This window comes from Bubalus kerabau, chromosome 7 (genome assembly GCF_029407905.1).
Source record: "Bubalus kerabau isolate K-KA32 ecotype Philippines breed swamp buffalo chromosome 7, PCC_UOA_SB_1v2, whole genome shotgun sequence".
NCBI classification, from domain to species: domain Eukaryota; kingdom Metazoa; phylum Chordata; class Mammalia; order Artiodactyla; family Bovidae; genus Bubalus; species Bubalus kerabau.
The window spans coordinates 89,017,184-89,034,084 of NC_073630.1; the positions used below are offsets into that span (position 1 = coordinate 89,017,184).

General features: G+C 38.7%; 1 pseudogene; it reads right to left on the bottom strand.

The window, feature by feature from the left end:
- Nucleotides 1-16,462, bottom strand: part of LOC129657943 (UDP-glucuronosyltransferase 2C1-like) — a 42,425-nt pseudogene extending 25,963 nt beyond the window's left edge.
- Between the last annotated feature and the right edge of the window lie 439 nt (nucleotides 16,463-16,901).

Genomic DNA, 16,901 nt, shown 5'->3' on the forward strand with positions numbered 1-16,901 from the left:
TTTATATAAAACACATTTTCATGAATAGTTAATGGACTTTGAACAAGAAAAGAAAATATTGAGGACTACTTCATTAGATAATAATACATAATCCAAAATAAAGGCTACTCACCTTCTTACTGTAGTGTATAGTCTAAGAAAATAATGACCATTAAATTCTATGTCTGTTTTCTCTGTTTGGGGATCAAATATTGTTAACAATAAACCAGAAATCATTTTAAGAGATAAATACTCATCGCTGGGTGGGGAAGATCCCCTGGAGAAGGGAATGGCAATTCCACTCCAGTATTCTTGCCTAGAAAATTCCATGAACAGAAGATGCTGGCAGGCTATAGTCCATGGGGTCGCAAAGAGTCAGATATGACTGAGTGACTAACACTTCACACTTCATTCATGTAGGACAATAATAAGCACATTTAATTACCTTGGGTAGGGGCTTTGCAGGCTTGCAGTGCAGTCCTCCAACAAATTCAGTATTAGGTAAGTAAGGTTGAGAAATTCAAAATCCCAGTAACTTCGAAACAACCACATGTCAGCTTTCCCCATAATCTCACACAGTGTGGTAGGCTTTCCTGAATAAAAATGAAGGATTATAGAGGGAAAACAATCTGATATGTTAAATGAGAGATATATCTTCACCTAATTTTCTAAGTAAATTCTTAAAGACCAATATGCAGCCTGTGCAACCCAGGTTAAATCAATTGGCCTTTTACCCTGAAGAGTACACATAGTCAGATTATGAATAAGGAAGCGCAGATTTGGGCTTCCCTTGTGATTCAGCTAGTCAAGAATCCACCTGAAATGCCAGAGACCTGGGTTTGATCCCTGGGTTGGGAACATCCCCTTAAGAAGGAAAAAGCTACCCATTCCAGTATTCTGGCCTGGAGAATTCCATGGACTTGTATAGTCCAAGGGGTCGCAAAGAATCCCACAGGACTGAGCTACTTTCACTTTCAAACACAGATTTAAGTATGGAGCAAAGCCAAAAGCCTATTGCTCTCTTTCTCTGTCAATGGAGTCTTTCATCTTGATCTAAGCCTGAGCCCACTCAGGTGCTCCTATAAGTACAAGAAACTTAGGTAGCAATTCTCAGCCTTCTGTGGTAGAGTTACACCTTCTTCTCTGGAATTCCAATTTATCTCATCCTCATTGCTCCAAAAGCCTCTGATTATGTTGAAAAACAACTTGCGTTTTACCCATCTTTTTTTCTATTATTTTCAAGTGTGTTGTCACAACTAATTACATCCTGAATACTTTTAATACAATTCTTAAAATGATTGTCTCCTTTGCTATAGGAAATGAAATTTCCTATTTTATAAGATTTTATCCTCTTGGTGAAAATATTGCACTGCATAATAATCTGGTGGTGAAATAATTTCTATTTTATAGTGAATCTTACCCAGAGTTTTGGTGTCCTTTTGAAATATGTGCTCCATGTCACTGAGAGGAGGAAACCATAGCCATCTGGTTTCTCACTACATGGCTTTTTGAATATTTTCCATGATGTTCTAAGTGCACTAAAGTTTTGACTAGAAAATATAAGGGATTTTGAACTCCTAGGAAGATGTATCTGCATAACAGATCAAGGCAAATCTCAGTAAATGAGGGGTTTTATTCTGGTAATGGCAATATCCACTTTCATACTCAGCACATATCTTTAGGAAAATGTGCATAGGTTTTACTTTGTCATTTATTTTTTAATTTACTCTGAACTTTTGAGATAATATACTTTGAAGTTAATTGTTAACTGTTATATGTCTGTCTGGTAGAAAATACCATCTCCCAAATCATGATTCTATTGCTCTATAGGCTATTTTTTTTTGACCATTGTTTTGTCTAGCCTACTACTCTTATCCTAAAATCCTTTTGTCTCTTGAAAGTTTTATAATGAGTTTCACAAGTTTTTGAAATGAAGGCTGTCTTTCTTGGTTATTTTCTCATCAATTATTTGAACATAACTATGACATTCTTTAATAAATAATTTTATAAATTATTTTTAATGTATATTTTATACATAAATTTATATTCATTCATATATTTATTATATGTTTATATATTTTATAATATGTATAAATGTATATTAATATAATATATTTTTATAGATAAAAGTTGTTAATTATGCATTATATTTTTAAAATTTGAAAAACATACTTGTAATATATAATATAATGAAAATTTTAAATTCTGAATAGCCAAATTATATCTATAACTTATAGAATTTTAACATTGATGAGAATAAAAAAAAATGTGTTTCTTCTATTTACCAAGTATTTACTCTTCCTCTCAGATTATTGGTATACTCCACCAAAGGATATTCTAAATTGCTAAGAATTATGGAAGAATCAGGGACAGAGTAACATTCTTATCATTGGAAAAGAAGTTCCTAAACTGAGTGTCAGACTGCTGGGATCAGAAGTAAACAAACAGCTTCAGTCCAATTGTAGATCATTCAAGGCTTAATCCATGACTCAGAAAATGTCGCTTTGATGACATTTTAAGTTATCTTTACTCAATGTTGCCTTTTGTAGCTTGAACTCTCAACATGGATGTGTGATAGTTTCTCCCCACATTTTATAGGGCCATTTCTAGAGATATAAGCACCTGTTTCCATCACAAAATGCCCAGAAGAAGTTTCAGTGCAACATATTGACCTTGATTAAGTCATATGCCTTTTTCAACATATTACATATTGCTAGAAAGCAGAGTTCGTTAGATGCACTCATGTTGTTTGTGAGTTGTTGAGTAATTTCTCAGAGGAAATATTGAATAGACCTATGGTCACTTCCTTTTTTCCAGTGACGTGAAAGTTGTTCAGTCATGTGCAACTCTTAGTGATCCCATGGACTATACAGTCCATGGAAATCTCCAGGCCAAAATACTGGAGTGGGTAGCCTTTCCCCTCTCCAGAGGATCTTCCCAATCCAGGGATCGAACCCAGGTCTCCCGCATTTTAGGCAGATTCTTTACCAGACAAGCCATAAGGGAAGCCCAAGAATACTGGAGTGGGTAGCTTATCCCTTCTCCAGCAGATCTTCTCAACCCAGGAATTGAACTGGGATCTCCTACACTGCAGATGAATTCTTGACCAAATGAGCTATACACTTCAATCCTATATCTTTTTTATGTTTTTAGGAATAAACAAAATTTTTAGTAATGATAGGGTAGTAAAGATAAATCTGTTAAAACTAGTAACAAGGAAAATAATAAAAATTCAGATTAAAATGAAAAAGTTCCAAATAGACAAATCAATCCTGAGAAAGAAAAACAAAGATGTAGGCATCACACACTCTGATTTTAAGAAATATTATAAAGCTATATTAATCAAAACAATACATGCAGGTTTAAAAACAGTCACATGTTCCATTAGAATAGAAGCAAAAGCCCAAAGATAAGCTCATGCATATGTGGTCAAAAAATATTTCATAAGAAAGCCAAAAATACTCAATGAAAGAAGATAGTCTTTTAAATAATTCTTACAAAAAAAAAATAAATTAATAAAAGGATAGTCACATAGAAAAGAATAAAACTAAACTCTGATCTTACCCCACTACAAAATTATATTAAAATGGATAAGAGGCTTAAATATAAGACCTAAAACCATAAAATTACTCAAAGAAAACAAAGGGAAATAATTCTTGACATTCACAGTGGCAGTGAATTTAGATATGATACCTAAAGTATAAGTGGGCTTCCCTGGTGGCTCAGCTGGTAAAGAATCCGGCTACAATGTGGGAGAACCGGGTTTGATCCCTGGGTTAGGAAGATCCTCTGGAGAAGGGAAAGGCTACCCACTCCAATATTGTGGCTTGGAGAATTCATGGACTGTATCTTGATATTAACATGGTGAAGTAGAAGGATGTGTGCTCATCTTCTCCTGTGTGAACTCCAAAATTGCAACTAGCTGTTAAACAACCAACGACCAGGAAAAGGTTAGATTCCCCCTAAAAAGATACCCCAGGCCCAAGAGCAAAGGAGAAGCCCCAACAAGATAGTAGGAGGGGGGGAATTGCAGTTAGAATCAAACGCCATAGTCGCCAGAGATGCTTGGAGGGCTCAAACAAAATCTGCACACCAAAACCCAGAGATCCCAATGAAACTGAGTCAGAACTGCCCTTAATTGTTTGATTGTCTCCTGAAGAGGTACGGGTCAGCAGTGGCCTGCCGCAGTGACAGGGGCTATGACTGAAGCAGACCTGTGTCATGAACCATGTGGCATAAGCCCTCTTGGAGGAAGTCGCCATTAGCCTCACCATAGAGTTGGTGAGCAGATGAGAACCCCCAGGGAATATGACTTTGGAGGCTAGTGAGGCATCATTATAGAACTTTCTATAATGTTCTTCCACAGGATTGGAGAATCAGACACTTGGAGAGCTCAAAAAACAATCTTGCACACACCAGCAGCCAGGAGAAATGAGCAGTGTCCCCACAAGAGACTGAGTCAGACTTGCCTATGAGTGTTGAGGAGTCTCCAGTGGAGGCATGGGTTTGATGACCAGTAATGTTGAGGATTTTGGCCACCTGATGTGAAGAGCTGACTCATTTGAAAAGACCCTGATGCCATGGAAGATTACAGGTGAGAGGAGAAGGGGACGGCAGAGGATGGGATGGTTGGATTGCATCGCTGATGCAATGGACATGAGTTTGAGTAACTCCAGGACTTGGTGATAGACAGGGAGGCCTGGCATGCTGCAGGCCATGGGGTGGCAAAGAGTCTGACACGACTGAGTGACTGAACTGACTGACTGACAATGCTGAGGAAGATGAATTTGAACGGTTCTATGAAGACCTACAAGACCTTCTAGAACTAACACCCAAAAAAGATGTTCTTTTCATTATAGGGGACTGGAATGCAAAAGTAGGAGGTAAAGAAATATCTGGAGTAGCAGGCAAGTTTGGCGTTGGAGTACAGAATGAAGCAGGGCAAAGGCTAATAGAGTTCTGCCAAGAGAATGCACTGTTCATAGCAAACACCCTCTTCCAACAACACAAGAAAAGACTCTACACATGCATAACACCAGATGGTCAAAACCAAAATCAGATTATTATATTCTCTGCAGTGAAAGATGGAGAAGCTCTATACAGTCAGCAAAAACAAGACTGGGAGCTGACTGTGACTAAGATCATGAATTCCTTATGGCCAAATTCAGATAAATTGAAGAAAGTAGGGAAAGCCACTAGACCATTCAGATATGACCTAAAACAAATCCCTTACTATACAGTGGAAGTGAGAAATAGATTCAAGGGATTAAATATGATAGACAGAGTGCCTGATGAACTATGCTTGGAGATTCCTGACATTGTACATGAGACAGGGATCAAGACCATCACCAAGAAAAGAGATGCAAAATAGCAAAATGGTAGTCTGAGGAGGCCTTACAAATAGCTGTGAACAGAAGAGAAGCAAAAAAAAAAAAAAAAAAGGAGAAAAAGAAAGATATATCCATTTAAATGCAGAGTTCCAAAGAATAACCGGTAGAGATAAGAAAGACTTCCTCAAGGATCAGTGAAAAGAAATAGAGGAAAACAAAATAACGGGAAAGACTAGAGATCTTTTCAGGAAAATTAGAGATACTAAGGGAACATTTCATGTAAAGATGGGCTCGATATAGACAAAAAATGGTATGAACCTAATAGAAGAAGAATTTATTAAGAGGAGGCAAGAATATACAGAAGAAGTATACAAAAAAGATCTTCATGACCCAGATAATCATGATGGTATGATCACTCATCTAGAGCCAGATAATCTGGAATGTGAAGTCAAGTGGGCCTTAGGAAGCATCACTATGAATAAAGCTAATGGAGGTGATGGAATTCCAGTTGAGCTATTTCAAATCCTGAAAGATGATTCTGTGAAAGTGCTGCCCTCAATATGCCAGCAAATTCAGAAAACTCAGCAGTGGCCACAGGACTGGAAAAGACCAGTTCTCATTCCAATCCCAAAGAAAGGCAATGACAAAGAATGCTCAAACTACCACACCATTGCATTCATCTCACATTCTAGCAAAGTAATGCTCAAAATTCTCAAAGCTAGGCTTCAATAGTAAATGAACCGTGAACTTTGAGATGTTCAAGCTGGTTTTAGAAAAGGCAGAGGAGCCAGAGATCAAATTGCCAACATTCCTTGGATCATCGAAAAAGCAAGAGAGTTCCAGAAAAACACCTATTTATGCCTTATTGACTATGTCAAAGCCTTTAATTGCGTGGATCACAACAAACTGTGGACTATTCTTAAACAGATGGGAATAGCAGATCACCTGACCTGCCTGTTGAGAAATATGTATGCAGATCAGGAAGCAGCAGTTAGAACTGGACATGGAACAACAGACTGGTTCCAAATAGGAAAAGGAGTATGTCAAAGATGTATGTGTCTAACCACTTACTTAACTTATATGCAGAGTACATCATTAGAAATGCTGGACTGAATGAAGCACAAGCTGGAATCAAGATTGACAGGAGAAATATCAATAACCTCAGATATGCAGATGACACCACCCTTATGGCAGAAAGTGAAGAAGAACTAAAAAGCCTCCTGATGAAAGTGAAAGAGGAGAGTGAAAACGTTGCCTTAAAGCTCAACATTCAGATAACTAACATCATGACATCTGGTCCCATCACTTCATCACAAATAGATAGGGAAACAGTGGAAACAGTGAGAGATTTAATTTTGGGGGCTCCAAAATCATTGCATATGGTGATTACAGCCTTGAAATTAAAAGACACTTGCTCCTTGGAAGAAAAGTTATGACCAACCTGCTGCTGCTGATAAGTCGCTTCAGTCATGTCCGACTCTGTGCGACCCCATGGACTGCAGCCAACCAGGCTTCTCCATCCATGGGATTCTCCAGGCAAGCACACTGGAGTGGGTTCCCATTTCCTTCTCCAATGCATGAAAGTGGAAAGTGAAAGTGATGTCGCTCAGTTGTGTCTGACTCTTAGCGACCCCATGGACTGCAGCCTACCAGGCTCCTCCATCCATGGGATTTTCCAGGCAACAGTACTGGAGTGGGGTGCCATTGCCTTCTCCAATGACCAACCTAAACAGCATATTAAAAAGCAGAGATGTTTCTTTGCCAAAAAAAGGCCCATCTAGTCAAGGTTATGATTTTTTCCAGGAGTCATGCATGGATGTGAGAGTTGTACTATAAAGAAAGTTGAGTGCTGAAGAATTGATAATTTTGAACTGTGGTGTTGAGAAGGCTCTTGAGAGTCCCTTGGACTACATGGAGATCCAACCAGTCCATCCTAAAGGAAATCAATCACAAATATTCATTGGAAGGACTGATGCTGAAGCTGAAACTCCAATACTTTGGTCACATGATGTGAAAACTGGCTCATTTGAAAAGACCCTGATGCTGGGAAAGATTGAAGGCAGGAAGAGAAAAAGACAACAGAGGATGAGATGGTTGGATGGCATCACCGACTCAATGGACATGAGTTTGAGTAAACTCCAGGAGGTTGAATGAACAGGGAGTCATGGCATGCTGCAGTCCATGGGGTTGCAAAGAGTCAGACATGACTGAGCCACTGAACTGAAGTAAACTGAACTGAAACAACGGGGAGGTAACACAGCCCCACCCATCAGAAGAAAATTGGATTAAAGATTGACTGAGCATGGCCCTACCCATTAGAACAAGACCCAGTTTCCCCCACAATTAGGCTCTCCCATCAGTTCAGTTCAGTTCAGTCCCTCAGTCGTGCCCAATTCTTTGCGACCCCACGAACCACAGCACGCCAGGCCTCCCTGTCCATCATCAACTCGTGGAGTCCACCCAAACCCATGTCCGTTGAGTAGGTGATGCCATCCAACCATCAATTTGAGATTGATGCAATCTCAAAAACGACAGAATGATCTCTGTTCATTTCCAAGGCAAACCATTCAATATGGTAATCCAAGACTCTCCCATCAGGAAGCTTCATAAGCTTCTTATTCTTATTCATCAGAGGGCAGGCAGAATGAAAACCACCATCATACAAAATTAATAAAAGTGATCACATGGACCACAGCCTCGTCTAACTCAATGAAACTGTGAGCCATTACATTTAGGGCTGCACAGATGGAGAGGTCATGATGGAAAGTTCTAACAAAATGCAGTCCACTGAAGAAGAGAATGGCAAACCACATCAATATTCTTTCCTTGAGAATGCCACAAGCAATATGAAAAGGCAAAAAGATATGACACTGAAAGATGAATACCTCAGGCTGGTAGGTGCCCAATATGCTACTGGAGAAGAGTGGAGAAATAACTCCAGAAAGAATGAAGTGATGGACCAAAAGCCAAAACAAGGCCCAGGTGTAAATGTGACTGGTGACCGAAGTAAGTCTGATGCTGTAAAGAACAATATTGCACCAGCTCAGTTCAGTTCAGTCGGTCAGTCATGTCTGACTCTTTGTGACTCCATGGACTTCAGCACACCAGGCTTCCCTGTCCATCACCAACTCACAGAGATACTCAAACTCATGTCCATTGAATCAGTGATGCCACCCAACCATCTCATCCTCTGGCATCCCCTTCTCCTCCTGCCTTCAATCTTTCCCAACATCAGGGTCTTTTCAAATGAGCCAGTTTATCACATCATGTGACCAAAATATTGGAGTTTCAGCTTGAGCATCAGTCCTTCCAACGAATATTCAGGACTGATTTCCTTTAAGATAGACTGGTTGGATCTCCATGTAGTCCAAGGGACTCTCAAGAGTCTTCTCCAACACCACAGTTCAAAAGCATCAATTCTTCGTGCTCAGATTTCTTTATAGTCCAACTCTTACATCCATACATTACTACTGGAAAACCCATAGTTTTGACTAGATGGGCCTTTGTGGGCAAAGCAATGTCTCTGCATTTTAATAAGCTGTCTAGGTTGATCATAATTTATCTTCCAAGGAGCAAGCGTTCTTTTAATTTCATGGCTGCAGTCACCACCTGCAGTGATTTTGAAGCCCCCCAAATTAAAGTCTGTCACTGTTTCCATTGTTTTCCTATCTATTTGCCATGAAGTGATGGAATTGGATGCCATGATCTTAGTTTACTGAATGTTGAGTTTTAAACAAACTTTTTCACTCTCCTCTACTACTACATCTACTTCTGCTTTATTGACTACCTCAAAGCCCTTGACTGTGTGGATTACAAAATAATGGAAAAATTCTTCAAGAGATGGGACTATCAGACCAATGTACTTGCCTCCTGAGAAATCCATGTGCAGATCAAGAAGCAACAGTTAGAACTGGATATGGAACAACAGACTTGTTCCAAATAGGGAAAAGAGTATGTCAAAGTTGTATATTGTCACACTGCTTATTTAACTTATATGAAGAGTACATATTGAAAAATGCCAGGATGGATGAAGCACAAGCTGGAATGAAGATGGCAGGGACATATATCAGTAACCTCAGATGTGCAGATGACAACACCATCCTGGCAGAAAGCCAACAGTAGCTGAGGATCCTCTTGATGAAAATGAATGAGGAGAGTGAAAAAGTTGTCTTAAAACTCAATATTCAAAAAATGAGGATCATAGCATCTGGTCCCATGACTTAATGACAAATTGATGGTGAAACAATGGAAACACTGAGAGACTTTATTTTGGGGAGCTCCTAAATCACTGTAGATCGTGGATGCAGCCATGAAGTTAAAAGATGCTTGCTCATTGGAAGAAAAGCTATGAACAACCTAGACAGCATATTAAATTCCAGAGACATTACTTTTCTGATAAAGGGCCATCTAATCAAAGCTATGGTTTTTCCAGTAGTCATGTATGAATGGATTTGGACTGTAAAGAAAACTGAGCGCTGAAGAATGGATGCTTTTGAACTGTGCTGTTGGAACAAACTCTTGAGGGTACCTTGGATTGCAAGGAGATCAAACCCGTCATTCCTAAAAGAAATCAGTCCTGAATATTCATTGGAAGAAGTGATGCTGAAGCTGAAGCGCCAATACATTGGCCATCTGATGCAAAGAACTGACTCATTGGAAATGAACCTGATGCTGGGCAAGACTGAAGGCAGGAGAAGAAGTGGATGACAGAGGATGAGATAGTTGGATGGCATCACTGACCCTATGGACATGAGTTTGTGCAGGCTAAGGGAGTTGGTGATGTACAGGGAAGCCTGGCATGCTGCTATCCATGGGGTTTCAAGGAATAAGACATGATTGAGCTACTGAACTGAACTGAAAGTATAAGTAACAATATAAAAAAAAATGAACTAGGTGAACTACTTTCAACTAGCGGCCGCTGCACACTGCACAGTAAGAGAAATGATCAACAAACAAGAAGGCAGCCTATGAAAATAGAAAAAAATATTTGCAAACTCTATGTCTGCGTAGGTGTGGTTATTGTTCTTGTTCAGTCACTCATTCATGTTCTACATTTCGTGGCACCATGGACTACAGCAATCCAGGCTTTCCTATCCTTCATCATCTCCTGGAGCCTGCTCAAACTCATGTCCACTGAGACGGTAGTCCCATCCAAACAGCTGGTCCTCTGTCATCCCCATTTCCTCCTGCCTTAAATCTTGCCCAGCATCAGGATCTTTTCTAGTAAGTCGGTTCTTCACATTAGGTGGCCAAAATATTGGAGCTTCAGCTTCAGCATCAGTCCTTCCAGTGAATCTTAAGGATTGATTTCCTTTAGGATTGACTGGTTTGATCTCCTTGCAGTCTAAGGGAGTCTCAAGATGTTTCTCCAACACCACAGTTCAAAAGGATCAGTTCTTCCATGATCAACCTTCTTTATGGTCCAACTGTTGCATCAATATAAAATTACTGATCAAACCATAGCTTTGACTATATGGATCTTTGTTGCCTAAGTAATGTCTCTGCTTTTTAATATGCTGTCTAGGTTTGTCACAGCTTTTCTTCCAAAGTGAAAGGTCTTTTAATTTCATGGTTGCAATCATTATTTGCAGTGATTTTGGAGCCCAAGAAAATAAAATCTCTTATTCTTTCCATTGTTTTCCCCATCTTTTTTCATTGAGTGATGGGACCGTATGCCATGATCTTCATTTTTTGAATGTTGTGTTAAACCAATTTTTCACTCTCCTTTTTCACCTTCATCAAGTCTCTGTTGTTCCTCTTCACTTTCTACCATAAGGGTAGTGTCATTTGCATATCTGAGGTTACTGGTATTTCTCTTGGCAATCTAGATTTCAGCTTGTGCTTCATCCACCCTGGCATTTTTCATGATGTACTCTGCATATAATTTAAATAAGACAGGGAGAGGATATACAGCCTTGATGTACTCCTTTCCCTATTTGGAACCAGTCTGTTGTTCCATTTCCAGTTCTTACTGTTCCTTTTGACCTCCATACAAGCTTTGCAGGAGTCAGGTAAGATAGTCTGGTATTCCCATCTCTTGAAGAATTTTTCCATTATTTTGTAATCCACACAGTCAAAGTTTTTGACATTTCAATAAAGTGGTACTAGATGTTTTTCTGGAGCTCTCAATTTTTCTACGATCCAACAGTTGTTGACAATTTGATCTCTGGTTCTTTGCCCTTTTCTAAATCCAGCTTGAATATCCGCAGTGTTGCAGCATGGCTTTGAGAATATTCAGCATTACTTTGCTAGCGTGTGAGATGAGTGCAATTGTGTGGTAGTTTGAGCTTTCTTTGGCATTGCCTTTCTTTGGGAATGGAATGAAACTGCTCTTTCTGAGTCCTGTTGCCAATGCTGATTTTTCCGAATTTGCTGGCATATTGAGTGCAGCACTTTCACAGCATCATCTTTTAGAACTTGAAATAGCTCAGCTGGAATTTCATCACCTCCACTAGCTTTGTTCGTAGTGATGCTTCCTAAGGCCCACTTAACTTCAGACTCCAGGATGTCTGACTCTATGTGCGTGACCACACCATCGTGGTTATCTGGGTCATGAAGATGTTTTTTATACAGTTCTTCTGTGTATTCTTGCCACCTCTTCTTAATATCTTCTGCTTCTATTAGGTCCATACCATATCTGTCCTTTATTGTGCCCATCTTTGCATGAAATGTTCCCTTGGTATCTCTAATTTTCTTGAAGAGATCTCTAGTCTTTCCCATTGTATTATCTTTCTCTATTTCTTTGCTCTGATCACTTAGGAAGATTTTCTTATCTCTCCTTGCTATTCTTTGGAACTCTGCATTCAGATGGATATATCTTTCCTTTTCTCCTTTGCCTTTAGCTTCTCTTCTTTTGTCAGCTAATTGTGAGGACTCCTCAGACATTTTGCCTTTTGCATTTCTTTTTCTTGGAGATAGTCTTGATCACTGCCTCCTGTACAATGTTATGAACCTCCATCCTTAGTTTGTCAGGAACTCTGTCTATCAGATCTCATTCTTTAAATCTATTTGTCATTTCTACTGTATAATCACACTGGATTTGATTTAGGTCATACCTGAATGGTCCAGTGGTTTTCTCTACTTTCTTTAATTAAAGTCTGAATTGGGTAATAAGGAGTTCATGATCTGAGCCAGAATCAACTCCCTGTCTTGTTTTTCTGACTGTATAGTTCTTCTCCATCTTCAACTCCAAGGAATATAATCAATCTGATTTCGGTGTTGACCATCTGGTGATGTCCACGTCTAAAGACTTCTCTTGTGCTGTTGAAGAGGGTGTTTGCTATGACCATTGCCTTCTCTTGACAAAACTCTGTTAGCCTTTGCCCCGCTTCATTTTGTACCCCATAGTCAATTTGCCTGTTACTCCAGCTATCTATTGACTTCCTGCTTTTGCCTTCCAGTCCCTTATGATGAAAAGGACATCAACAAACAAGATGGCAGACTAAAAGGTCATGTGCTCATCTTCTCCTGTGTGAACTCCAAAGTTGCAACTAGCTGATGTACAACCACGGACAGAATGTTAGATTCCACAAAAAAAAAAAAAAAAAAAAAAAAAAGATACCCCAATTCCAAGGGCAAAGGAGAAGCCTCAATAAGATGGTAGGAGGGGCAAAATTGTCTTTATAATCAAACCTCATACTCACCAGAGATGCTTGGAGGACTCAAACAAACTCTTGTGCACACCAAGACCCAGATGTCCCATAGAGACTGAGCAAGACCTACCTTTGATTATTTGAGTATCTCCTGCAGAGGTATGGGTCAGCAGTGGCCTCCTGTGGGGACAGGGACTCTAACTGCAGCAGGTCTCGATTATCCAATGAGAGGCCTGAGCCTCATGGTGGAGGTCGTCATTAACCCCACCATAGAGCTGCTGAGCAGATGACCCACAAACTGCAGAACAATTATACTAAAGATTTTCCCACACTGTTAAGAAAGTTCAGATTTTCTTAGAACAGATTTTCCAATCTGGGAATCTGGCAATGTAACTGAGAACCCACAGGGAATTTGACTTTGGAGGCCAGTGGGAGACCGAGCCAGACTTGCCTTTGAGTGTCCAAGAGTCTCTGGTGGAGGCATGGGTTGAAAGTTTGGCCTCAGGCCAAACAACAGGGAAGGAACCTAGCCCCGCCCATCAGCAGAAAATTGGATTAAAGATTCACTGTGCATGGCCCTGCCCATCAGAACAAAACCGGTTCTCCCACAACAGGCTCTCCCATCAGAAAACTTGCATAAGCCTCTTATCTTTTTCATCAGAGGGCAGACAGAATGAAAACCACAATGAAAAACACAGAAAGCTAACCAAACTGATCACATGGACCACAGCCTTGTCTAACTCAGTGAAACTGTGAGCCATGCCTTGTAGGGCCACCCAAGACGAGTGGGTCACGGCAGAAATTTCTGGCAAAATCTGGTACACTGGAGAAGACAATGCCAAATCACTTCAGTATTCTTGCCTTAAGAACCCCACGAACAGTATGAAAAGGCAAAAAGATATGACACTGAAAGATGAAATCCCTAGGACAGTAGATGCCCAATATGCTACTGGAGAAGAGTGGAGAAATAACTCCAGATACAATGAAGAGATGGAGCGAAAGCAAAAATAACTGTCCAGGTTTAGATGTAACTGGTGTCAGAAGTAAAGTCCGATGCTGTAAGGGAATATTGCATAGGAACCTGGAATGTTCAGCCCACAAATCAACATAAATTGGAAGTGATCAAAAAGGAGATAGCAAGAGTGAACATAGACATTTTAGGAATCAGTGAACTAAAATGAACTGGAGTGGGTGAATTTAATTCAGATGACCACTGTATCTACTACCATGGGCAAGAATAACTTAGAAGAAATGGGAGTGTTCCTCATAGTCAAGAAAAGTGTGTGAAATGCAATACTTGGGTCCAATCTCAAAAATAACCAAAGTAGAAATTAAGAGTTTTCAAATAAATACCATTTGTGTTTATGTGTAGCAATGGATATTATCTAGAGTTATTTGGTGATTATTTCACAATAGGTGCAAATATCTATTCATTTTGTTGCATACCTGTGTTGAAACAAAATTATTTTAAGTCTGGAGAAGCAAAATTTTGCATGAAAATTTTTCTACCAGTTGAGCCACTGCCCAGCACTCCCTGTTTTAGTGTGCAATGTGCTTCCGCATTACACATTAACTAGATCCCCTCAGAAGACACAGGGAAATTTACTCTACAGAAAAACTAATTTCCTCCTGGCACCAGCAACGTAACTCATTAAAAGCTAACATTCTTTCCTTAATCTTTTAAGGGGTCACAGTGACCCACCGCTCACTTTTTAGGACTACATAAACTGGCAATATAATGTTCTGATGTATAACTCTTTCATGTATAACCCCTTCCCTCAAAAACTTATATGACAATTCTTTAACTTCTAATGGGCAGAGCATTCTTCAGAGCTTCCTGACAGATTTTCTCCAGGGTTATAATCTTCATATTGGCTCAAATGAAATCTTCCATACTATTCTAGGTTGACTATTGACTAATTTTTTGTCACCATCTGAAACTAATACAGTGTTGCATGTTAATAATACCTCAAAAAAATCTAACTAAATAATATATGAAAGGTATTGTTTTCTCAAAAATAAGTTACCTCTTATGCAAAACTTCCTTATCATAATCACATAAACATAATAAAAAATAAATTAGTCAAAAGCAAAATAGAAGGGGTACATGGGCTTGCTAAAATAGAGAAAAAATTTGTACTCAGGGTCAAAAGTCACTAGTTGACTTCTAATGACCTCTAACCTTAAATAGAAGAAGAACAAACCACTAAAGTGAGTTAAAAAATCTAGAAGCATGGTCCTATAGGAAAAAAAATCTTCTTTTGTTTTTACACTTTTGAAGACAAGAACAAATGAAACCAAACCACATTATTTATTTTCTAGTTTCATGCTCACCACATTGCAAACCTGGTCATCAATTAACTATTCTTTCATAGCATACAAATATAAAGCCTTAAGAAGAACAGGTTAATCAGAAAGAAATCAGGTTGTGAAAAAGGAGAAGCAGAACACAAGAGTAGTCCAAGGTTATGGAAATTAAGCACACTGTCAGATTTGGGTTTTCCAGACACTCCAAAAACTTAAGCTTAAATATAGAGAATATTCCTTCTTGGATATATACCAGGGTTCCCCTGGTGGCTCTGATGGTAAAGAATCAATCTGAAATACAGGAGACCTGGATTCGATCTCTGGGTTGGGAAGATCCTCTAGAAGATGGAATGTTATCATTATTCAATCATATAACTCAAAACAACAAAAAAAAAATTAGAGTGTTATTAATTTTTACATTCAAAACAGTGTAGCCACCCTAAAATAGCATTTGTAAGTTTTCATACAGTTAGATAAATGTTTACATTATTTATAGAATATAAGAATATTTATTATATACATATTATTCTTACCTAAAACCTTGCTGTAATATTCATCCCATTCTGGAAATATATAATATGAATATATCATGTCACTCACTGTATACAGTAACCAGTTCTCCAGCCTCTGTCTAAAAGTCATCTTGTCTGTCAGTCTTGATGTGACACCAGGAACATATGAAGAAGGCATAGGAAGCCCAGCACACAGTCTTTCAATGACATTCCCACAGAAAAACCTAAAAGTGAGTATAAATGGAATATTCAGGACTTCAGCCACCAATTCCCCACAAAAACTTAAAGGGTCAGCAATACAGACATCAAACTTGGCTGCCTGTAGCCTGCTGAGTAACCCCTTGTTTGTGATAGCACTGTCACACACTCTTCTGTTTATTAATAAAAATTTTCTCTCTAAGTCTGCCAGTTTTATTTGCATTTCCCACCATGAGAGCTTTGGCAGTTCAAAAATTTCTTCATAGAGAATGGTATTGAGCTCTTCTATCAAAGTTTCTTTAGTTACTGAAATATGGAGGATCTCCACATGATAGGGAATCTTGGTATGATCAATCACAAGATTTTGTGAAGGTACCAGGACAGTTATCTCATGCCCACGAAGGTGAAGCTCTTCTAGAATAACTTGTAAATTAATCCAGTGACTAAAATCCGCAGGCCATACAAGAACTTTGCCCATCCTCCCGGAGTCAAGGAGACATAGATGCAGCATGAAAAGGATGCAGAAGACTTTCACAGTCTTCATGGTTAACTCTTGCTTGAATTAAATCTTAAACCAAATGCATGAAACTCACAATCCAAAGATCTCTCCTTAACAATTCCAATGAGTTCATAGTAGGTTGGGCTGAACTTTGAAATGTGTACTTTGTATAATGGATTAAAATGGAAAGCAACTGCTTTGAAGTGAAAAAAAAAAAAAAACTTGATAAAACACAATACACTGAGTTAGGAAATATTTACTCAGGCTTAAACACAAATCCATAATAATTTCTAAGTAATATTTTAAAATCTGAGATTATGTGATTGCATATTCTATTAGGGCTAGATTTTTTGGAATTTTTTTTCTGGTTTTATTTTTAAGATCATTTGAACAGGAAGATCTCTGTAGTGTTTTTTTTTTTTTTACTGATAACTCTTCTAGATATTTTAGGTACAGAAGAGATTATCACTTAATGCCAGAAATA